The 26,347-nt window shown below is 37.0% G+C and overlaps 1 protein-coding gene across 11 annotated transcripts in view; it reads right to left on the bottom strand.

The window, feature by feature from the left end:
• The window catches only part of TANC2 (tetratricopeptide repeat, ankyrin repeat and coiled-coil containing 2), a 471,869-nt gene that overhangs the window by 163,234 nt on the left and 282,288 nt on the right, over positions 1 to 26,347 (bottom strand). The window lies entirely within an intron of this gene.

Raw genomic sequence — 26,347 nt, 5'->3', positions numbered from 1 at the left:
CTCCCCAAATTACTCAATTAAATAAGTTTAATATTACAATGAAGCTTTCAATCCAAGTTCTCAACATTCAAGACACAATGATAACCCAGTTTCTCCTTGCAAAGGCGAGGTGAAACACTCTGGTGACACTGGCATTTTGCTTGGTCATAATAGTCCAAAAAAGGCAGTGGAAGGGAGCTACTGGTTATCTCTGCATTTGCTGCTCCCCAAAACATGCCTGGAGCAAACTGAAATACTGCCCCCAGTTCTTCAGCCTTTCCTATATACATGCTCTTTCTCATCTGTCTTTGCAGTTCTCACCACCAGACCCTGAATCCCATTTTGCAGTAATTCCCATTAGAGGTTGAGTACACTTCCCTGCCCTTGACTTTGGGTTTGATCATTTGACTTGCTTTAACTAATGGTATATTAGTAGATGTGATACAAGGAAGGATTTAAAATGTGTTTGTAGAACTGGGCTTGTCTTTTTTGGTTCTGCCAACATTATGAAAGAATATGTCCAGTTAGCCCACTGGTCCAAGGAGGATAGAATAAGGTAGATCTGGAGCCAGTCTCCAGCTTGGAGCCAAACCTAACCAAACTGCCTAGACCAATCAATCCATAGTTAACCTGAGATGAGTGGGTACAAATAAATGATTATGTTGAGCTGCTATATTTTCGTATAGTTTGTTACACAGCATTATTGTACCAATAGCAGAGTGATATACCTGTTGATCTTTCAACATCTGAGTATGGCTTAGGCTGTAGAATTCTAATAGCTCTACATGAGCAGGGACTATGTCTTATTTACATTCTATTCTCAATAAATGCATTATGCCTGGCATAAAATAGGTGCTCAAAAATGCTTATTAAATTAATTTGTTGAAAGGGGACCAAGGGCTGTTTGGGTAGAGTATGGTTTCAAGAACAGGCTTGCTGACTTTCTTTTGTATTGCATCTACAAAGGCAGAGGAAAATTCTTTCCTGTTCTATAACATGGTAGATTACACTAGCTTTCTTTGGTTTAAAAGGTAGAATCAGCTAATTTCAAGAATAAATACAACAAAAAATAAACAACTCAGATTTTATTTACAGAGAAATCAAAGTGATATTCTGTGAAATATAATTGGCACATTTTATGGTACTTTAAGCTTCAAAAGACATTTTTATAATTAAGTGTTTGAACCAACTTTTATAATATAACTCTGAAATGCCCAATTATTTTACTGACACTTTGGACCAGTTATCATAAAGATTGCCAGGATGTGTCCTGTCTGCTCTAGATCTCTGCTTTTATTTGATCTTCATTTAGTTATAATATATAATTATCCTACTTTTCTATCTTAAATAAGCAAGATTTGCAGTAAAAGCTCTTTTTAAAAGATTTCTTGGCAGGCTGAAAATTCAGAGTCAGCTCATCACTATTAATATATAGAGTTTTACATTTAATAACGTTAATGTTCTTCTCTGTGCTCAACTATGATAAGAGCCGATTAAAATGTGCTTAACAATACACACGCTTTATATTTCCCATCTTAGTTATCTAGGTCTACTGGAAACCCAGCTAAAGGAATTTATCCAAATTGTAGATATAATTTCTATAAAGAAATAAGTATTTGAAAGCTAGTTTAGGGAACTTAAACTAAGAAAGGGAAGTTAGATGCCACATTTTACATCAGAGAGAGTAAAAGAGTAGCAAAAGTATTTAAAAAAATCTTTATCTCAGCATTCTGAAGTTAAAACTACCCAGAAGAGGTATCTAATGTCTTATTTTAAAACATTAGGGACAACGACAAAACCATCCCTATTGCTGTTCTAATATTTCCATGAATTCTTTCTTTCTTTTTTGGGGGTTGAGAGGACTTTAGGCCAAGATGCAGGGGGTGGCCCTGGCCCATAGTTGTTTCTTATGTTTAATCCAATGCCTCCTGCTTTAACCGAAGTCTATTTTCTTTTGTTTGATTCTTTATCGATATCTATGTAGCTACCAAAAAAAAAAAAAAAAAAAGAGGACTACTAGGGATTCAGACCCATCAAGAATGAAGACTTAGGACATCCTATCAGGGAAAGAACCCTGACTAGATGTGGTCCTGGCTTAGGGCAAAGGACACATGGGATAGGCAGTAGATGAAAAAAGTTACAAATATCAGCTGGGTGCGGTGGCTTGTGCCTGTAATCCCAGCTACTAAGAAGGCTGAGGCGGGAGGATCTCTTGAGGCCAGGACTTTAAGACCAGCCGGGGCATCAAAGCAAGACCTCATCTCTGAAAATTAAACAAACAAACAAAAAAACTGATTGGGTATAGTGCGCATGTCCGTAGTGCTAGCTACTTGGGAGGCTGAGGTGAGAGAATTGCTTGAGCCCAGGAGTTTGAGGCTGCAGTGAGCACCACTGAACTCCAGCCTGGGCGACAGAGTGAGACTCTTGTCTCTTAAAGAAAAAAAATCAATCTCAGTTTCATAACTAGCTACAGAAATGACGACTATAGCAGCTATGCATATTTTGTTCCTTGCTTTTGTTATATATGTGTGTGTGTGTTATACTAATTTATTCTTTTTCTCGCCTTCTTTCCCTTATTTTATAAATGCAAGTTTTGATGTAAATTAACTTTCCAATTTAGTTTTTGGATAACAAACCATTCAGATAGGACTGTGCCAGAGTTTGAGGAATAATTAACATAGCCAGAGATGGATAGTGTTATATCATCTAAACATAGTTAAAGTGACTGTTGGAACTAGCCTCATTTTGGAGAGGTAAATATGTCTTCAATTACATGAAAGATACTTCCATCTTGTTAGGTTAAAATATAGAGTTTGTTGTGCTGAAAATGTTTGGAGTTTCAAACATGTATAGTTTGGAAGCTCAAATAAATACAGAAGGGTGAGTATGGATGCTGGTTAGCCAAAAAGGTGGACTTTGTTAATTGTTAAGGTTACTGGAGAAATAATTTGCCCCTTCCTGTTCCTATCAGCATTACCCTAGTCTTACTTGTTCAGCCAAGCATTGGCAGTTCATTCCAGGAGCAGCAGTTGAATCTAGTTTGCAGTTTTTCCAAGGGAGGCGGGACTAACCTCATCTCACGTCTTCAGATACTGGCACTGGGTGACCAGTGCCTTGTTCTTAGTGGTCTGGGTCTAATCCCCACAGAACCCTTCTTGGAGCCCTTGTATTAGCCTCAGCTGAGCAGGATCCCCTTCATGGAGATGTAAGTGTCAGCTTTGTGAGGCCTTTCTTCCAATCTTGTATAGTTTAATAATTCTTGCCTCTTTTTGTTTCCTCAGGTCCACAGGTGGTAACTACTTCCTGCAGTTGTTAAATCCATGATACCTCAAGGTTTTCTTACTACCTTTTCAGTTCTTTAAACCTAGTTAATGATTTTTTTTTTCTTTTTTGAGATAAACTAGTCACTCTGCCACCCAGGCTGGAGTACAGTGGCACAATCACAGCCCACTGCAGTCTCAATCTCCTGGGCTCAAGCCATACTCCTGCCTCAGCCTCCGAAGTAGCTGGGAGGCTGAGGCAGGCGCACACCACTGTACCTAATATTTAAAAACAATTTCTTTTGTAGAGATAGGGCCTTGCCACATTGCCCAGGCTAGTCTTGAACCCCTGGCCTCAAATGATCCTTGTACCTTGGCCTCCCAAAGTGCTGGGATTACCGGCATAAGCCACCGTGACCAGCCAACAATTATTTATATTATCAAATTCAACCCTTATTCTGTTAAAATAAGTATGCTTTTATGTCTCCTGACTGGCCCCTAAATGATACAGGATAGAAAAGAATTGAACACCAGTCCCTTTCATACACATGATGTTGATAATAAAGCAATATCACAGAATGTAGATGCAAAAGAAAAATTTTTTTTTTTGAGACAGGGTCTCATTTTGTCACCCAGGCTAGAGTGCAGTGGTGTGATTTTGGCTCACTGCAACCTCTGCTTCCCAGGTTCAAGCGATTCTACCTTAGCCTTCCGAGTAGGCGTGCACCACCACTCCTGGCTAATTTTTTGTAGAGACAGGGTTTCGCTGTGTTGCCCAGGCTGGTCTTGAACTCTTGAGCTCAAAGCAATCAGCCCACCTTGGTCTCCCAAAGTGCTGGGACTACAGGCATGGGCCATTGCACCCAGATGAGAAATCTTAAAAGATCACCTAGTATAAACACCAGCAAATGATAATCTGTGGACCAAATATGGCCTGCTACCTGTTTTTGTTAATAAAGTTTTACTTGAACAGAACCCTGCTTATTCATGTAAATACAGTATCATTTATATCAGAGCTAAGTAGTGATATAGGCCATGTGGCCTGCAAAGCCTAAAATACTTACTAGCTGCCTTTTAATAAAAAAGTTGCTGACTCCTGATCTATTCAGATCCTCTCATTTTATGATTAGGAAACAGTGGAGTGACTTGTCTAAAGTGATTCAGTCACTGGCAGTAGAGCAGCCCATGAAGCCAGGTATCCTGACTCTCAGTACAGTGAGTGCCTCCTTCCTTCCCACTTTAAAGCTAAACAGATTTAAATCTCTTTTTAAAAGCTTATTTTTTATTCCTTATTCATCTTCACCACTTTCTTTTAATTCTGTTTTATGGCTTCAAAGAGTAGTAATAGTGACCTTGCTAATGCAAAGTAATGTACCCTGTATATCATATACTAATAAATCACAGCTCTCTGCGCTTGAAATATTTTCTGCAGTAAGAAACAAAATGAAAAAACAAAAGCCCCCAAAACACTATTTTTCATAAGAAAATAAAAATAATTATAGGGTACTTTTTAAGCTGATAAACTGAAGAGTAATTTGAAAAGAAGATTAATGGAAATAAGTATCTTCTATTTACATTAAAGCAAAATTCAAATAAAATCTTAACAGCTGGGTGAGCGACAGAAATTTCTGGTTACCATTATGGCAATATTAATGGCACAGTATATAATTTCAAAGCAAGGTTCTAGGAGAGTTCGTTTATTAAAATGGCTCACATTAAAATGGTTTGACACGTTTTAATTAAAAGAGAATGTATTTTTCATTAATAGTGAGTAAAAATGATAATAGAAATGTGCAGCAAAAATGCTGTATTAAGGGAAAAAAGCCTACGAGCAAAGGTGGAACAAGATAGTCAAATAATACCCTCCAACGATTGTTTCCCTGTCCCCCTGCAGGAACACCAAACTGAACAACTATTCACATAAGAAAGCACCTTCATAAGACCCAAAAATCAGGTAAGCAATCCTAGTACCTGGTTTTAACATCATATTAAAACTTTGGGTGCTGGTGACCTAGTGAGACACCAGCTGGGGTGGCCAAGGGAGTGCTAACGTCACCCCTCCACTAACCCCAAGCAGTGCAGCTCACAGCTCTGGGAGATGCCTTCCTTCCACCTGAGGAGAAGACAGGAGACAGTAAAGAGGACTTTGTCTTGGAACTTGGATACCAGCTTAGCCACAGTAGAATAGGGCCGCAGGAAGAGTTCTGGGGCCCCTATTTCGGGCCCTAGCTCCCAGAAGACTTTTCTAGACACACCCTGTGCCAGAAGGGAACCTGCTACCTTGAAAGGAAGGACCCAGTACTGGCAGGATTCATTATTTCTTGATTATAGAGCCCTTGAGCCTTGAATCAACATCAGCAGTACTCACACAGCACTTGCCACAGGCCTTGGATGAGACCCAGGGCCATGCTGACCTTAGGTGTGACTCTGTGTATTCCCTGTTTGAGGGAGGACTCCTGCTTGAGGAAAAGAGAGGCAGGAGTGAAGGGGGCTTTGTATTATAGATAGGGTACCAGCTTGGCCATGGGGGTAAAGCACCAAGAGGGCTTCTGGGTTCCCCAATTCCAGGCCTTGGCTCCTGGATGGCATTTCTGGACCTGCCTTGGACCATAGGGGAGCCACCTACCCTGAAGGGAGAGACCTAGGCCTAGCAGCATTCACCACAAGCTGAATGAAGAGCTCTTGGGCCTTGAGTGAACATTAGCAGTAGCCAGGCAGTACTTGCCATGGGCCTGGGGTGTTGAGACTCCTTCTACACGAGGGAAGGTGAGGAAGAGTGGGAAGGACTTTATCTTGTGGCTTTGGTGCCCGCTCCACTGCACTAGTATGGAACACCAAGTAGATTTCAAGGTTCCTGACTCTAGGCCCTGGCTCCTGGACAGCATTTCTGGATCTGCCTTGGGCATTAAAGAGGAGACAGAGACTGGGGTAGAATGTTTATTCAAAGGGAGAATAACAGAGAACTAAGAGAAATATATTAACATTCAAGTAAAAGAAGCTAATAGAACACCAAGCAGATTTAACCCAAATAGGACTATCTCAAGGTACTTTTTCCCAAAGGTGAAGGATAAAGAAAGGATCCTAAAAGGAACAAAAGAAAAGAAACAACATACAAAGGAGCTCCACTACATCTGGCAACAGACTTCTCAGTGGAAACCTTACAGGCCAGTAAAGAATGGCATGACATATTTAAAGTGCTGATGAGAAAAAAAATTCTATTGTAGAATAGCGTATCCAGGGAAAACATCCTTCAAACATGAAGGAGAAACAAAGGCTCTCCCAGACAAACAAAAGCTAAGAGATTTAATTAACATCAGACCTGTGCTACAAGAAATGCTAAACAGAGTTCTTCAATCTGAAAGAAACAGACATTAATGAGCAATAAGAAATTATCTTAGGTACAAAACTCACTGTAACAGTATAGTTCACAGACCACTGTAATTGTGATTTATAAACTACTCATATCTTGAGTAGAAAGCCTAAAAGTTGAACCTATCAAATATAATAACTACTTTTCAAGACATAGATAGTATAAGATATAAATAGAAACAATAAAAAGTTAAAAAGCAGGGGAGATGAAGTTAAAGTGTAGAGAGTTTTTATTAGTTTTCTCTTTGCTTATTAGTTGGTTTGTTTTTGCCATCAGTGTTAAGTTGTTATCAGTTTGAAATAAATGGGTTATAAGATGTTACCTGTGGCTGGGTGCAGTGGCTCACGCCTGTAATCCCAGCACTTTGGGAGGCCAGGGCAGGTGGACTGCTTGAGCTTAGGAGCTCAAGACCAGCCTGGGCAACATGGCAAAACCCCATCTCTATAAAACACTACAAAAAATTAGCTGAGCATGGTGGTGTGCACCTGTTATCTCAGTTACTAGAGAGGCTGAGGTGGGAGGATCACTTCAGCCCAGGAGGTGGGGGTTGCAGTGAGCTAAGATCACGCCACTGCACTCCACCCTGGGTAACAAAGTGAGACCCTATCTCAAAAACAAAAACCGAAACCAGATGTTATATGCAAGCTTCACGGTAATCTCAAACCAAAAAGCCAACAACAGATACACAAAAAATAAAAAGCAAGAAATTAAAACATACTGCCAGAAAAAAATCACATTCACAACAAGGAGGGCAGGAAGGAAATAAAGAACACAAAACAATGAGAAAAAAAATAACAAAATGGCAGGAGTAAGTCTTTCCTCATCAATAACAACCTTGAACGTAAATGGAATAAACTCTGCAATCAAAAGACACAGCGTGGCTGAATGGACCAAAAAAAAAAAAAAAAAAAAAAACAACCAATCAACCAACCAAACAAAAAACGAGACCCAATTATCTGTGGCCTACAAGAAACACACTTAACCTACAATGACATATACAGACTGAAAATAAAGGGATAAAAAAGATATTCCATGTAAATGGAAATAAAAAAAGAATAGGAGTAGCTATAGTTATATCAGACAAAATAGATTTCAAGACAAAAATTATAAAAAGAGACAGAGAAACTCACTACATAATGATAAAGGGTTCAATTCAGCAAGAGGATATAACAACTGTAAATATATATGCACCCAACACTGGAGCACCCAAATACATATGCACCTAACACTGGAGCACCCAATTATTATTAGAGCTAAAGAGATAGACAGACTTGAATACAATAATAGCTGGAGACCTCAACACCCCACTGTCAGCACTGGACAGATCATCCAGACAGAAAATCAAAAGAAACATTCGACTTAATCTGCATTATAGACCAAATGGATCTAATAGATATTTACAGAACATTTCATCCAATGGCTGCAGAATAGACATTCTTTTTTTCAGCACATGGATCATTCTCAAGGGCAGACCATATGTTAGGTCACAGAACAAGTATTAAAGAATTTTTAAAAATCATATGAATTAACTTCTATGACCACAATGGAATAAAACTGGACATGAGTAACAAGAGGAACTCTGGATACTATACCAACACATGGAAATTAAACAATATGCTCCTCATGATCAGTGGGTCAATGAAGAAGTTAAGAAGGAAATTAACAGATTTCTTGAAACAAATTAAAATGGAAACAGAACTAGTACGGAACACCTATAGGATACAGTGAAAGCAGTATTAAGAGGAAAGTTTACAGCAGTAAGTGCCTACATAAAAAAGGTAGAGGCCGGGAGCAGTGGCTCATGCCTGTAATCCTAGCACTTTGGGAGGCCGAGGCAGGTGGATCACTTGAGGTCAGGAGTTTGAGACCAGCCTGGCTAACATGGTGAAACCCTGCCTCTACTAAAAATACAAAAATTAGCCAGGCATGGTGGTGGGCATTTGTAATCCCAGCTACTCAGGAGGCTAAGGCAGGAGAATCGCTTGAACCTGGGGGAAAGAGGTTGCAATGAGCTGGGATCACACCACTGCACTCCAGCCAGGGCAACAGAGTGAGACTGTCTCAAAAAAAAAGAAAAGTCAAATAAACAACTTAATGATGCTTCTTAAAGAATAAAGTAAACAGTAAACTAAACCCAAACTTAGTAGAAGGAAAGAAATAAAGATTAGAGCAGAAATAAATGAAATTGAAACAAAAAATACAAAAGATCAATGAAATGAAAAATTTTTTTTGGAGAAGATAAAATTGACAAACTTTTAGCCAGACTAAGAAAAAAAGAGAGAAGACCCAAATAAATTGAAATCAGAGATGAAAACGACATTACAACTGATATCACAGAAATTCAAAGGATCATTAGAGACTACTATGAGCAACTATATACCAATCAATTGGAAAACCTTGAAGAAATGGATAAATTCCTCAACATACACAACTTACCAAGACTGAACTATGAAGAAATGCAAAACTCGAATAGATAAAGTAATGAGATCAAAACCATAATAAAAAGTCTCCCAGCAAAGAAAAGCCCAGGATCCAATGGCATCACTGCTGGATTCTACCAAACATTTAAAAAAGAACTACTGCCGGCCGGGCGCGGTGGCTCACACCTGTAATCCCAGCACTTTGGGAGGCCGAGGCAGGCGGATCACAAACAAGGTCAGGAGATCAAGACCATCCTAACATGGTGAAACCTCGTCTCTACTAAAAATACAAAAAATTAGCCGGGCGCCTGTAGTCCTAGCTGCTCGGGAGGCTGAGGCAGGAGAATGGTGTGAACCCGGGAGGTGGAGCTTGCAGTGAGCCGAGATAGTGCCACTGCACTCCAGCCTGGGGGACAGAGTGAGACTTCGTCTCAAAAAAAATAAATAAATAAAAATAAATAAATAAATAAATAAAAAATAACTATTCCCAATCCTACTCAAACTATTCAAAAAAGTAGAGGAGGAGAGTATTTCCAAACTCATTCTATGATGCTAGATTACACTGATTCTAAAACCAAATGAAGACCCATGAAAACAAGAAAACCACAGGCCAATATTCCTGATGAACACTGATGCAAAAATCCTCAACAAAATACAGCAAAACAAATTCGACAACACATTAAAAAGATCATTCACCATGACCAAGTGGGATTTAACCCAGGGATGCACGGATGGTTCAACACACACAAATCAATCAATGTGCTACACCATATCAATAGAATGAAGGACAAAGATAATACAATCATTTCAATTCATGCTGAAAAAGCATTTGCTAAAGTTCAACATCCCTTCATGATAAAAATCCTAAAAAAACTGGGTACAGAAGGAACATACCTAAACACAATAAAAGACATATACGACAGACTCATAGCTAGTATCATACTGAATGGGGAAAAACTAAAAGCCTTTCCTCCAAGAACTAGAACAAGACAAGGATGCCCACTTTCACAACTGTTATTCAACATAGTTCTGGAAGTCCCAGCTAGAGCAATCAGACAAGAGAAAGAAATATAGGGCATCCAAACTGGAAAGGAAGAAGTCAAATTATCTTTGTTTGCAGATGATATGATCTTATATTTTAAAAAACCCAAAGATTTTACAAAAAAACAGAACTAATAAATTCAGTAAAGTAGCAGGATACAAAATCAACATTTAAAACACAGTAGCATTTCTATATGCCAACAGCCACCAATATGAAAAAGAAATCAAGAAAGTAATCTCATTTATGATAGCCACAAATAAAATAACTAGGAATACATTTAAGTAGAATAGTGAAAGATCTCTACAACTATAAAACAATAATGTAAGAAATTAAAGAGGACACAAAGGAAGGGAAAGACATTTCATGTTCATTGACTGGAATCAATCAATATTGTTAAAATGTCCATACTACTGAAAGCAATCTACAGATTCAAAGCAATCCTATCAAAATAATAATCACATTCTTTATAGAAATAGAAAAACTAATCCTAAAATTTATATGAAACCACAAAAGACCCCAAATAGCCAAAGCCATCCCAAGCAGCAGGCACAGTGCTCACGCTTGTAATCCCAGCACTTTGGGAGACCGAGGCAGGCTGACTGCTTGAGTCCAGGAGTTTGAGACCAGCCTGCATAACATGGTGAAATCCTGTCTCTACCAAAAACAACAACAACAACAACAAAAACCCTCAAACCAAAAATTAGTCGGGCGTGGGTGGCACACACCTATAGTCCCAGCTACTCGAGGTTTGAGGTGGGAGAATCACTTGAGGTTGAGGTCCAGGGAGGTCAAAGCTGCAGTGAGCCATAATTGTGCCACTGCATTCCAGCCTGGGTGACAGAGCGAGATCCTATGTCAAAAAAACCCAAAACCAAAAATCAAATAAAAATGGATTAAAAACTTAAGTTTAAGACCCTAAACTATGAAACCGTTAAAGTAAAACACTGAAGAAATTTTTCAGAACCCTGGTCTGGGCAAAGGTTTCTTGGGTAATACCCTAAAAGGGCAGGCAGCCCAAACAAAAATGAACAAATAGAATCATATCAAGTTAAAAAGCTTTGTACAAGGGAGGAAACAATCAACAAAGTGAAGAGACAACCCACAGAATGGGAGAAAATATGTGCAAACTATCCATCTGTCAAGGGATTAATAAGCAGAATGTATAAGGAGCTCAAATAACTCTATAGGAAAAAAATCTAGTAACACAATTTTAAAATGGGCAAAAATAGACATTTCTCACAAGACATACAAATGGCAAACAGGCATATGAAAAGGTGCTAAACATCACTGACATCAGAGAAATGCAAATCAAAACTTCAGCGAGATATTATCAAATGGCTTTTATCCAAGAGACAAGCAATAATGAATGCTGGCAAAGATGTGGAGAAAAGGGAACCCTTGTTCACTGTCGGTAGGAATGTAAATTAGGTCAGCCACTACGGAAAACGGTACAGAGGTTACTCAAAAAATTGAAAATAGTACTACTATATGATCCACTGCTAGGTATATACCCCAAAGAAGGAAAATTAGTATCTGCAGTTCCATGTTTGTTGCAGCACTATTCATGATAGCCAAGATTTGGAAGAAACCTAAGTGTCCATCAACAGAAGACTGGGTAATTGCACCACTGCACTCCAGCCTGGGCAACAGAGCGAGACTCCTTCCAAAAAAACAAAACACAACAAAACAAAAAACAGACGACTAGGTAAAAAAAAATGTGGTACATACACACAATGAAGTACTATTCAGACATAAAAAAAGAGTAAGATCCTGTCATTGCCAGCAACATGGATAGAACCAGAGGTCATTATGTTAAGTGAAATAAGCCAGGCACAGAAAGACAAACTTTGTATGTTCTCAGTCATATGTGAGAGCTAAAAATTAAAATAACTGAACTCATGGAGACAGAGAGTAGAATGATGGTTACCAGAGGCTGGGAAGGGTCGCTGGGGTGGGGGTAGTGGGGATGGTCAAAAGGTACAAAAATATAGTTTGACAGAATGAATAAGATCTAGTATTTGACAGCAAAACAGGGTGGGCTATAGTCAACAATAATTTTGTACAACAAAATGTACAATATTGTACATTTAAAAATAACTAAAAGAGAATAGTTGGAACTTTTGCAACAAAAATAATCAATGCTTGAGGTGATGGTTATGCCATTTACTCTGATGTGATTATTACACATTGTATGCCTGTATCAAAATATCTCACCCACCCTATAAATATATACATGTACTATGACCCATAAAAATTAAAAAGAAAGAAGCCTAATACAGATATATTTTTTAAAAATTATACTCATCTAATATTTTAAAGATTAAACTATGAGAGATCTTATACTGTGGAGTACATATTCCAATTAAATAATAGTCATGTAATTCATTTTAATTTTTGTATCAAAAAATCTTCTGGCAAGTACTTTTAGCCACAGGTTTAGTTTCTCATGTTTAACTTCTTATATTTAAATAAAAGCTGGTGGTTTGTAAAATATCAATGTTTAGTGTGGTTTTAACAAGTTAAGCTAATCTTTACTATTGAAATACCTAGGAAGATGAACATCACTATTCTATCACCTTGATTTATTTCACAAAACCAAGAAATATAGTAAATATGCTTTGGCATGAGCACATTTCTCAATTTCAGACAAATGACACTAGAAGAAAAAGACAAATATTGCCATCACTGAACTGAGTGAATAGTTCATTCCTTCAAAAATCCAAATAGAAGTACAATGACCTTAAAAAAAAAGCAGCGATATTCAATATCAAATGCAATAGCTCTGGGGTCCTGATGTTGGGCTTAGACAGCTTTCCAATCAGTAAATGGGGAACTATGGCTTTAATCTGGGACTACAATAAAATTATGGTTGGTGTTATCTGAATCTATCATTTTCCACTGCCTTTTTTTCTTATTAATCATTGTCCCTAGTCCTCTTTTAGTTTCTCTTTGCTTCATCATTTTCAAAATTCTTCTCCTTTCAAATAGATTATTTAAAGGCATATGAGACAAATATTGGAAAGATCAGCCAGGAGACACAAACTTCTGTTAGGTGTTTCCCTTTGTTCTTCTAGTTGTACCTAGTTGTACTCTTCCTCACAGTCATTTGGATCTTTTCCATTTGTATATCATTTTCTGATAAAAAGGCTTGGTCAAACTGCGTCAAACTTATCTTTCCCTTTGCCAAAACTTTGCTTAGGCTGCACTTTCCTTGCTTTCCTAATCAATCTCCCAGTCAGAATTAATTGCTTCTCCTTCTCAGCAACCACATAAATATATACTGCTGTTTAGAATTTGTGTTATTCAGGTAGGTGTTTACATGTCTGCCTTCCTTCACTGATTGTAGTAGGTTCTTGAGAACAAGAAAGAAATGCCCAATTCATCTTTCATTACTCTACCACTTCAGAGTACATCAGAGTGCCCTGCACATGATACTCAATGTAGAACTAAATTCCAGACTGGTCCTACTTAGATTTCATAATCCGTTTGGCACGATCCTCCTCCTCCTCACTGTTTTGCTTTCTTAATGCTTAACAGATATCACTAAAATAATATGCTTGGCTTCAACAACGTTTCTATTATCTTCCTTCAGATATTCATGATCCCCCTTTTCCTTTTTTCCATAGCATACACCACCTTCTAGCATAGTATATAAATTACTTATAAATTACCAGCCTGGGTAACATTACTTACTAACATTACTTTTCCCAGCAATAATGTAAACTACATGAGAATGGGAATCTTTGTTTTGTTTATTAATGATGATACTTAAGTGCTTTGAACAGTGCCTGGCATATAGTACCTGCTCAATAAATACTTGTCTAATGAACGAATAACCATTATTATATGCACATTTCATGTTTCAGCTACATTTAACAATGAGCAAACAACAACTTGACTTTTGTCTTACTGGGTTATTTTGAAGGAGTTGGCTATAGCAACAATGCCTTGTACATCATCATCTCATACAAACACCAATGACGGCTCTATAGGGACACATATGTTCCTACCTTATAGCGCGAGTCTTACTACGCAATTGTACTGCAAAAATTTTTGAGATAGTTCTGTCAGATTAAATTAACATTATACTGGGAAGATATTAGGTTGGAGGATTGCTTGAGCCCAGGGATCGAGACCAATCTGGGCAACACTGTGAGACCCTGCCTCATTCATTCATAAATAAATAATAAATAAATAAATACTATAATATTTAACTAACACTTTCCAGATACAAGTATAAGACATAATCAGGTGAGTTCAGATGAATGGAGAAAGCAGAAAAACAAATCTATAACAAAATTTTTATGTAAAGAGAAAAAGCTTTAAAAAGTAAATCCACAAAGTTTGTCATTTAAAAGACTTGTTTTGAGAAGGAAGACGGAAAAGAAAAAAAGAACAGCTTTTTTAAGATTTCATCAGATTGTAACAGCTGAGGACAACTCAGCATTTAACTGACATGCATTTTTGAAGTTAAAATAATTTAAATACACTACAAGTGGGCAGAAGAAATCTAACAGACATTTGGTATACAACATTTTAGAGATAACTCTATACTGAGTTTGGAAGACAGTTTGAATTGTTTCTTCTTATATCAGTTGCCACTAATGCAAACAGATTACAGTAGTAAAATTGTCATTCTAGCTGACTTGAGCAAGGAACCTGGAATGACACTGTATGTTTGCTCCTGCCTGGGCAAGAAGCCATTCTGCTGTCCTTATACCCTTGATACATAAAGCCAACGTTCTGACTGCTGAAAAGCCCATTTTTGATTTTTGCAAAATCTCTATTAAAAGTTTCTGATTGGGTTTGCTTAAATCCCCCTAGATTCCCGTTCTGTATTTACCTGATTCTTAAGATCCTTTTCTTAGGAAAACATGAAGCTCCAAGCATTAACAAGTAGATGGCCAGAGTTTATATTTTAGCTGACTTCTGTTGTTTGTATGTTTCCTTGATAGACCTCTCATTCTCACACAAAGCACTGACGACAGCTGTTGCAAGCAAACATTTCCTGCTTCCCACATCCCTCTAATTCACTGCCAATCTCATTTTTGGACATCAAGGATGACCGTAGACTGCCTACTCTGATAATTTCTGCCATGCAACCACAAGTCCACAAGAGTCTTCTACTTCTTTCCAACACACAGGCTTAAAAACAAATATGCAATAGCAATTTACATTTTGAAAACAAAACACATTGTTAAATCTTTTTAATATTTTAGAATTTTAATTTAAAGGTGTATGAACAGCTAAGTTTATATTCAGAAAACTGAGCTACTCCAGAAAATTCCAAGCCTTAATGTCGCAGACTGCCAAAACTCAACTTTAATCACTTTATCATTTGAGTTAAAAGTTTTCATGTTTTCAGCAAACAGTACTATCCTCATATGTGGAACATGAAGTGTTAATTGTTTTATCTATTTTAACTATGAACTTCACTTGTTGGAGTCTTTATGTTTTTAAAAGTATACAGCTGAATCTATTTGACCAACATATTAGTCAAACTTCTATTTTAATACTGTAAATAAAATACACGATTTAAAAAATTTTCACTATATATATTTCTTCCATTTATGTCATATGTAAGTTAAAAGCTTAGAAAAATATTTTTAAAAATAATTCACCATAAATATTTGCATACGTGCTGACTCCATTCTCCCCACAAAAGTGTCACAAAAGCCACAAGTCATTTCTGTTCTTCTTAAAATCAAGAATCTTGGCATTATGGAATAATATATATAGTTTTATTCATTACAGTTCAATCCAGTAGCAGCCTCAAGGATTTTAAATAATCCCCTAAAAATTTCCTGGTCATGCCAGAAGATGTGGTCCTAAAGAGATGCTAAGGAGCTTAGGCAATAGAAGGTGATCCTCTTCCCAAATTGGGGAGAAATCTGTATCATGGCAAGGACCATTTAAACAATTATTAACCCAGGTTTTTAAAAGTTACTCAAATGATATTTTTCACATTATTATTCAACATCATTTGGTCTCTAAAATAATTATATTAGTCACACAGAAATTAAGTTTAAAAAAGATGAGAAGTTTAAAAGTTGGATCTGAATAAGGCTTTTTATTACTGGCATTCATCATTCCCATCCCCATCCTGCCCTTGACGTTCAGATGCTTAGAACAATTTAATAAGTGTGAATATAATTTTTTTTTCCTATTTCAAGCTCACTTCATATTTGAAATCCTCAATTATTCCTGTTCACCAGAGATTTAGCATCGGATTCTCCCCAGTTTAGGGAACCACTTCTATGTACCCATTAGAAAGGAAAGGAAAGTATGTGTATCTAGAGCTAAATGAAAAGAGCAGACCCTCCTGAGACGACAAAATTTAATTTAAAAATGGTTTAGATATGTAATCATTTAAGCTACCAGAGGTTGTGGTTTTATCAAATATTTACATACATTATACATTTAGCAGGGCAATTCCCTGTGAAAGTAATTTTATTTCTCTACGTTCTGGAAAAATTTTCAATCTACAATCTACTAAGTGTTGAAAATAACTGAGTCATTTGGTTTATAGCTTCCTTTTCTGCCTCTTTCTGAGCATCCTGAAACCATGGTTTCCAGATACAAAAAACAACCTAATACAAACTATTCCCTGACCTATGACTTGCCCTGTAGGCCAAAGTAGGTCTGTTTGTATTATGTTCAACACTGACAAGAAATAATTTTCTGATGAAGTATTTTGTTCAACACAGTCAATATGTACTACTCCAGTAGCATATAATCTTGTTCTCCAGGACAGAGCTATCTGATCTCTGATGGTATATTTACCTTTTACCCTTCCTTTAAGGATGAGTGATAAGTACTGCTTAAGAATCTAAAGCACTCTGCTAGCCAGAAAGACTAACATTATGGGAAGACAATTGTGGTAAATAAAAAAATCATTCACAATTAAGGTCTAGTCTACAGATGTAACAATTTAGGATGATGTAATTGTTTCTATTTTTTTTTTTAACATGAGTAGGGGAAGAGGAGGGACAAGAGGGAAAAAGTATTAAGTATTTCAGGAAGTATTTTCCAATACTTGAGTTAAAACAAACTCCAATGTCGTAAAGAAATCAGTTTTATAATACATGATATAAACAGTATGTTTTCTATTAAAAAGATAAAGATAAAAGTGACATGAAAAACATGGTCTATCAGAAAAAAAAATTGACAAATTGACCTCACCAAAATTTGACATTTTTATATTTCCTAATATATCAGTAAGAAAACAAAAAGACAAGCAACAGACTGAAGTATTTGCAAATACATGTCTGATGTGACTTGTATCCAGAATATACAAGTTCTTACAAATCCAAAGAAAATAACCCAATATGAAAATGTGCTAAAGTTTGAATAGATATTTCACTAAAGAATAAATGAATAGATAACAATACACAAAATAAGCTCAACATTAGCAGTCATTAGGAAAATGCAAATTAAAACCTCATGAGATATCATTTCACACCAGTTAAAGGTAAGACAGTAACAAAGGAGATGTGGAGAAACAGGAATCCTTGTACACTGCTGGTGGGAATGCAAAATAGTACAGCTACTTTTAGGAAAACATTTTTGCATTTCTTAAAAAGTTAAATATAAGCTTACCATAAGATTCAGCAATTCTACTCCTAGGTATCTATCTATCCAAGAGAAATGAAAACATATGTCTACCCAAACACTTGCAAACAAATGTTCACAGCAGCACTATTCACAATAGACCAAAATTGGAAACAATGTCTATCAAATGGTAAATGAATAGACATAATATGGTACAGTCATACAGTGGAATCCTACTTGAAATAAAAAGGAAGAAACTACTGATATATATATATATATATATATATATATATATATATATATATGTCATAAACCTCAAAAACATTATGCTGAGTGAAAGAAGCCAGATACAAGAGACGACATACCACATGACTCCATTTATGTGACATTTCCAGAAAATACAAATATATAGACTCTGTCAATTAGTGGTTGCCTGGGAACTGGGAGAGGGAATGGGATTAATGTTAAATAGATGCAGAAATCTTTCTGAGGTAATGAAAATGTCCTAAAGCTGATTCATGGTGAGGGTTACACAACTTGCTACATTTACTAAACATTACTGAATGGTACACTTGAAATGGGTGAATTTTATAATATATAAAATAAGACTCAATATACTTGTTTTAAAAAAAAATTTTTTTTAAATCCACACACAGACTGCTGCTTTAGAAAAAAAACAAACAAAAAAAAGTTCTGGCCAGTCTGGGTACTCATCTTAGGTTTATATACTCGATAAAATGAAACATTTTAAATAAATTATCTATTTGTTGTAGTTATTAGGTTTTATTAAGCAACACTAAAAATAGATAATTCAGACAAAGATCTTGTTATGTTTCCTAGGACTGCTATTTCTATACCAAAGAAAAGAGAAAATCCTTCTGCAAAGACAACAGGCCTACATACATATAATTTTTTTTTTTTTGAGACAGAGTCTCACTCTGTATCCCAGGCTGGAGTGCACTGGTGCAATCTTGGCTCACTGCAACCTCCGCCTCCCAGGTTCAAGCAATTCATGTGCCTCAGTCTCCTGAGCAGTTGGGATTACAGGTGCACGCTACCATGCACAGCTAATTTTTTTTTTTTTTTTGATAAGGAGTCTCGCCTTGTTGCCCAGGCTGGAGTGCAGTGGCACGATCTCAGCTCACTGCAACCTCCACCTCCCGGGTTCAAGGGATTCTCTGTGCCTCAGCCTCCCGAGTAGCTGGGATTACAGGCGCCTGCCACCACGCCCAGCTAAGTTTTTGTATTTTTAGTAGAGATGGAGTTTCACCATGTTGGCCAGGCTGGTCTTGAACTCCTGACCTCGTGATTCGTCTGCCTCAGTCTCTCAACGTGCTGGGATTACAGGTGTCAGCCACTGCCCCTGGCCAATTTTTGTATTTTTAGTAGAGACGGGGTTTCACCATGTTGTTCAGGCTGGTCTCGAACTCCTGACCTCAAGTGATCCACCCACCTTGTCCTCCCAAAGTGCTGAGATTACAGGTATAAGCCACTGTGCCCTGCCACATTTTATATATTTTAAAAACTGGTATGATTTACATATATAGAGTATATAAATCTTTGGTGTATAGCTTAATTATTTTTATACATGTGACAGTCTTCAAAAAGTTCATTGAAATGCATCTTATGAAAAAACTATGGATGAATTTCAAAAATTTTTTGCATCAAAATAAATTCATACTAACTTATTATAAGATGTCTGAACAGGATATAGTTTGAGGCATTAAGAACAAGACATTAGTGTGAAAAAAGCCCTCATCAGAGCAACATGAATTCTGCTAAAATTGAAGCAAGGATAAACAGCAAAGTTATGGTGAAGCCTGGGTGGAAGAATAGTAAAATCACTGATTTTTACAAAACATTTATGGAGACTGTTATTAGTCCATTTTCACACTGCTAATAAAGACGTACCCTAGACTGGGTAATTTATACAGGAGAAGAGGTTTAATGTACTCACAGTTCCACATGGCTGGGGGCCTCACAATCATGGCAGAAGGCAAGGAGGAGCAAGTCACCTCTTACATGACATACTCCCCTTTATAAAACCATGAGAAATCAAGAGATTTATTCGCTATCATGAGAACAGCACAGGAAAGACCTGCCTCCATGATTCAATTACCTCCCACTGGGTCCCTCCCACAACACTTGGGAATTGTGGGAGCTATGATTCAAAATGAGTTTTGGGTGGGGACACAGCCAAATCATATCAGAGACAATACGCTAAAGAAATCGGCGGTTTACAAATGGATAACTTGTTTTAAGAAGGGATGAGACAGTGTTGAAGCCTGCAGTGGCAGACCATCCACAAAAATTCATCTTGTTTGTATCCCAATTGAAAAGGACAAATGATAACAGCACAAACAAGAGCCAACATGACAGATGTCTCAATGGGTTCTGCTTTCACAATTATGACTGAAAAATTAAAATGGGGGCAAACTTTCCACTAAATGGGTGCCAAAACCATTGTCCCCAGATCAGCTGCAGAAAAGAGAAATGCTTTCAATGAAAATTTAAAACAAAATGAGTAGGATTCGGATCCTGGAGCATTTCTTTGAAGAACGGTAATGGGATGAAACATGGCTTTACCAGTACAATCCTGAAGACAAAGCACAACCAAAGCAAGGGCTACCAAGAGGTGGAAATAGTCCAGTCACAGCAAAAGTGGACTAGTCAAGAGCAAGCATCATGGCAACAGTTTTCTGGGGTGATCAAGACATTTTGCTTGTTGACTTTCTGGAGGACCAAAAATGACCCGCCTGCTTACTATGAAAGTGTTTTGAGCAAGCCAAAGCTTGAGCAGAAAAACACCTAGGAAAGCTCCACCAGAGAATCCTTTTCCACCACAATGATACTCCTGCTCATTCCTCTCATCAAACAAAGGCAATTTTGCAAGTTTAGATGGGAAATCCATCTTACAGTCTTGATTTGGCTCTGACTTTTTTGTTTCTTAATATTAAAATCTGTAAAAGGCATGCATTTTTCTTCAGTTTATAATGTAAAAGAGACTTAATTGACATGGTCAAATTCCCAGGACACTCAGTTCTTTAGGGATGAACTAAATGGCTGGTATCATCACTTACAAAAGTGTCCTGAACTTGATGGAACTTATGTTGAGAAATAAAGTTTATATTTTTTATTTGTATCCTTTAAGTATGTTTTCCATGGACTTTTTGAAGTCTTCTCATGAGTATAAATCCATGTAACTACCATCCAGACCAAGATACAGAAAGCTCCCTTAGTCAATAATCCTACCAAAGGTAACCATTACTTTAGTTCTATAATTATAGAAGTGTGATCATTTTGTTTCTATGAACTTTATATAAATGTACATACTTTATACAGAAGGCACTCTTTTGAGTCTTCTTTTGTTCAATATCACATCTGTGAAATATATTCACGATGTTATAACAGTAGTGTGTTCTTTTTCATTGCTGCATACAATTTATCAGTTCCACTGTTGATGGACATGTGAATGGTTTTCAGTTTTTAGATATTATGAATAAAACTGATAAAACTTTATTTTATCTGTCTTCTCATAAACAAAAGCACTCATTTCTCATGGACATTCTATTCAGAAATGGAATTGTGAGGTTTTAGATAACATGCATATATAGCTTCTTTAATACATCTTGTCAAACAACTTTACAAAATGGAGTACCAACTTATTAACATACTCCCACCATCAATGTATAATTTCAATTGCAGCATTTCCTTGTGTTGCTTGCCATTGCCATTTCTTTTAATTTTGTGGGTTTGGGTATAGGGATATCTCACTGTCAAGAATTGTGAAGAATCTGTAAACTAACAAGCTTGGATGCTGGAAAAAGATATGAAACTTTGGGTCGGAGATGAAAGACAGTTTTTTACTCAGAGCAATAGCAGTAGCCAGAGGATCAACATTGTGCCACTTTCCTGAGCCCTAATTCCCACAGGGCACCTGTACTTGTAGATGGTCGCAGTATAACAGAGGCAAACTGTGCCTACAGATTAGTTTGCATTTTCTAGGATTTTATACAAATGGAATCATATAGCATATATTTTTTTAATCTGGCTTCTTTCAAATAGAATAATTATTTTGAGATTCATGTATGTTGCTGTGGTATCCATAATTCATTTCCCTCTGTAGCTGAGTAGAATTTCACTGTATGGATACACAATTGTTTATCCATTCACCTGTTGATGGGCATCTGGGATGCTCACAGTTACTGGCTACTACAAATAAAACTGTGATGATTATGTATATATTTTTAAGAACATATGCTTTCATTTCTTTTGAATGAATCCCACTCATTTTTGACCTCATATCTCTCTTACATATATTATAATTAAATGCAATCATCCCTTGGTATCTGCAGGGAATTAGCTCCAGAACCCTTGGAGCTACCTGCAATAGGATACCGCAATCTGCAAATGCTCAAGTCCCTTTTAGTTGGCCATCCATATCCATGGATATGGAACCACAGATACAGAGGATCATGTATAGGTATATATGATTATATATCACATATAGATATTATAATGTTTTTAATATATAGATATATTTTAAAGAATCAGAAATATTAACCTTTGGAGAGAGATATTAGGTGTAGAGAGGAGAGTGGCTTTTACTTTTCCTTCTGTATTTTTTGTTTACAATAGTATTAGCCTCACAGACACTGAGAGGAAAAGCTTATCTGGCTTTTATAGGAGTACAGGAGTCTTAGACATCTCATAAGCTCACAGTTAGCATTTTTTTTGGGTAAAATAATGAATCTCAAGAGATATGTCTGTTTAAGAAGAGCAAAGTAATTCTACATTCTTTTCAATAAACTAAAAAGAAGTCAAGAGAAAATGAGAACGAATATATTAAGAGACTTCTCCACCACCAAAATGAAAATTCCTAAGTTTGGAAATGAGGGCTCTAGACTCAAGCAGGTGACCAATTTACTATTAGGCACTGTCTATGCACCACACTGATGATGAGTCTAGCTAAATGCATATTACAAAAACTTAAAACTTAAGGGTCAATTTCAGCTTTTTTGTCTCTTTCAAATCCGTTTAGTGTCTTTGCTATCTTGTATCAGTACAGCTGAGTAACAATGTCCTCTCATGGAATTCTTACACATTTCTGATTCTCTATGTAATTCATGAAGTCATGTGAAACACATCATGAAACTTTCATAAAGTCTAAAACAGTTTCTGTCCCTATGCACAGCTAACACTGTATATGACCTGTGTAGCCGAGATGTATCGCCGAGGGGTGACTTGAATCCAATGCCAGGGTAAGATTTTAGAATGAAGGTTGGGATTGCCCTTTTTATACAGGCTTTGTAGGCCACTACAATGTTAACTGTATAGCTTATGATCTCTGTTCCAATTACTGAACTCTGTTGTGGTAGAGCAAAGTAACCATAAATAAATAAATGAGTGTGGTTTTGCTGCTATGAAACTTTATTTACAAAAATAGAGTGTGCCAAACTTGGCCCATGGGCCCTGGTTTGCTGACTGCTCTCTTAGAGAAACAGAAATCTCTTAAAATCTCCATTTTTTTCCCCAACACCATTACACTGCTAATTGAATAAGGGCTTCTGATTAACCACTGAAAAATATATATTGCCAGTTGTTAGCAAATAGTGATAAATGCTGTTTATACATTCCATATATTAAAGAGAACTACAGTTTATAATTTTGGAAGAAAAGAAATTGTGAGATACTAGTAAGTCCAAAACTGTTTTGTAACTGGCTCATACTACCATCTCATATAGAGCTTACTTTCTGTAAATAAGCCCCCACCCCACCTTTTTCTGGGTAATCTCTCCTATGAGAAGACTATATTCTATAGTAAGATGAAGAAAATTATCATTAGATTTACTAACTACATTGTTATTTTTGTTTAAAGCTGATATCACAGATTGGTTGGTTCATGCATATATTCATTCATTAGTTCACTCACTATGGAACCTCTACTGGAGTCTTCTCAGTTGCTAATGTCAAAAAGTTTAGATTGTGACAGTCAGACCAACACATATACACAATAGCTGCACATAACACAAAGTAGACTGTTGACAACACAAAAAGAGAATGCTTTCTAGAAGAAGCAATTACTTGTGGCTGGGAGATGACTGGAGAAAGTTTCATGAAGGAGGAAGTATTTGAGTTCAGCCTGGGAAGGTGGCTAGGAATTAGATGGAGATAGTTTGGTAGTTGCCTCAAAGCTTATTACTGTCTAGTGGTTAGTTTCATGTGGTCCTGATGGCTTTCTGAGACCAACAGCAAAACATTAAATTAACCAGCTTGCTTGTTCCATTCTCTCTTCCCATAGTCTGTTCAGTTCTGGCACTGCTCTGAAGGTACAGGATACAACTAGAGAGGGAGCACTTGGCTAATAGGGAAGTACAACAGTTCTGGGATACACTTGGGGCTAAGGGAAGCCTGAGGAAGAGCTGAGTCGCTTTTAAACAAATGAGAAGGTCCTTGATTAACACAGTGAAAAAAGGTTCTAAGGGATACACATAAAATATAATGGGGAGTAAGTAGGAAGAAGACAGTAATACACAATGTTGATGTTAAGTAGTGACCAAGACTCATAGCCCTGAATTAACATTGTTCATTCAGACTGACTACATAGTTCCAGTCATTGAAACAAAGCTTCTCTGTCTTCTACTAAGTGTTCAGTGCCTTTCTCAAATAATAGAACCAGAATTTTCTTAGAAATCATTGTAGCTTAGTTAGGAAGTAAGTTGGGACATACTATTATGGTTGGTAGTTACATTCCTCTATTTATATACGAGCAAGGATTTACATGCTTCTTTTCGGAAAAGACTCAGGCTTGCCTGGAACTTTTCATAATGTACAGCTGATATGGTTTGGATCTGTGTCCCCGCCCAAATCTCATGCTGAATTGTAATCCCCATTGTTGAAGGTGACTGGATCATGGGGCAGACTTCCCCCTTGCTGTTCTTGTAATATGAGAGTTCTCGAGAGAATGGGTCATTTAAAGGTGTGTGCAACCTCCTCCTCCTCCTGCTCTTCCTCCTGCTTTGGTCATGTGAGGTGCTTGTTCCCCCTGTGCCTTCTGCCATGATTGAATGCTCTCTGAGGCCTCCTCAGAAGCCAAGCAGAAGCTGCTATGCTTCCTGTACAGCCTGCAGAACCATGAGCCAATTCAACCTCTTTTCTTTATAAATTACTTAGTTTCAGGTATTTCTTTACAGCAGTATAAGAATAGACTAAAACAACAGCATTCTAGGATTCTAATATGACATGGTAGTTGGGGATCGACATAGTTAGAAGGTCCTAGGATAAAAAATTTCCTGTCACTATATAAAAGTGAATAATCTTTAACAATTAATATTAAAATCTTCCGTAGTTACTTATCTTTCAGATGAGCCATTTCCCCTATAATCACACCTGATGACAGATGCTGATGGTCTCCCAGAGAACAAAGAACACGCAGGAAATGGAAATGGGAATGGCAAGAAGCATTACACTATCAGCTACATAAGGAGTAATTATCAGTGAGATAATCTATCCAGGCCTTCATGAGGAAAGTAACAGAAGCAAACATAACTTTGATTTTATAGTCTGGGCAAAGTCCAGATGATGACATATTTTGAAAAGTCAGAACATTCAACTATTCTTCAAAAGTCCCAGGTTTGAATTATTAAACAGCAATTTAGCTGTAGTAAAAATACCCCTTGACATCAATTTTGAGGAGAGTAGTTGCTAAGGAATGATGACTCCGTATTTCAACCACTTAACCCTCAGTATCATTTCTTTCTTTTTTTTTTTTTAGAGACAAGTTCTCACTATGTTGCGCAGGCTGGTCTTAAACTCTTGGCCTCAAGCAATCCTCCTGCCTCAGCATCCCAAATTGCTGGAACTACAGGCATGAGCCACCACGCTATATCATTTCTGATATGGTTTGGCTCTGTGTCCCCACCCAAATCTTATCTCGAATTGTAATCCCCAAGTGTCAGGGACCTGGTGGGAGGTGATTGGATCATGGCGGTGGTTCTCTCATGCTATTCTCGTGATAGTGAGGTAGTTCTCATTAGATCCGATGGTTTAAAACTGGTAGTTCCCCTGTGTGCTTGCTCTCTCTCCTGCCGCCTTGTGAAGCAGGTACTTGTTCCTCCTTTGCCTTCTGCCATGATTATAAGTTTCCCAAGGCTTCCCCAGCTGTGTGGAACTGTGAGTCAATTAAACCTCTTTTGTTTATAAATTATCCAGTCTCAGGTAGTATCTTTATAGCAGTGTGAAAACGGACTAATACAATTTTTTTTAACTGAGTTTGCTAGTGGTGTTGCAGAATTATTCTTTAGAAATGTAGCCACCTGGTGATTCTTCCATGAAATGATAGCCAGGATATTGTGAAAATACTGAAACTCACGGGATGAGGAAAAGCTGAATTCTTGTCTGCCTTCCACTTTTACAAACTATGGATGATGATTTCTGATAATACAAATTACACTGAGATATGCCAATTTTAGTAATGTTTTTTAAAACTAAGATTTTAAGAAAAGAACTAAAACCTCAAACTAAAATTCTTTCAAAGACTTCTCATTGAGAGAAAAGACTTTTAGTTGTTTGATGATATATTTTAGGCTGTTTCTGAATTTCTATGTGTTTTTGTATATTTTGGGAGCAGAACTAAGCAATCACTCGAGGAAGATGAACCTTCTCCCAGATTCAAATAATATATACATGTATATTACCCAAACACAAAAGAACAGCTTAGTCAGAA

The sequence above is a fragment of the Pan paniscus genome, chromosome 19 (genome assembly GCF_029289425.2).
Source record: "Pan paniscus chromosome 19, NHGRI_mPanPan1-v2.0_pri, whole genome shotgun sequence".
In the NCBI taxonomy this organism is placed as follows: Eukaryota; Metazoa; Chordata; class Mammalia; order Primates; family Hominidae; genus Pan; species Pan paniscus.
Note: the sequence above shows the minus strand (reverse complement) of the source record. Positions and strands in the feature narration are given on the sequence as shown.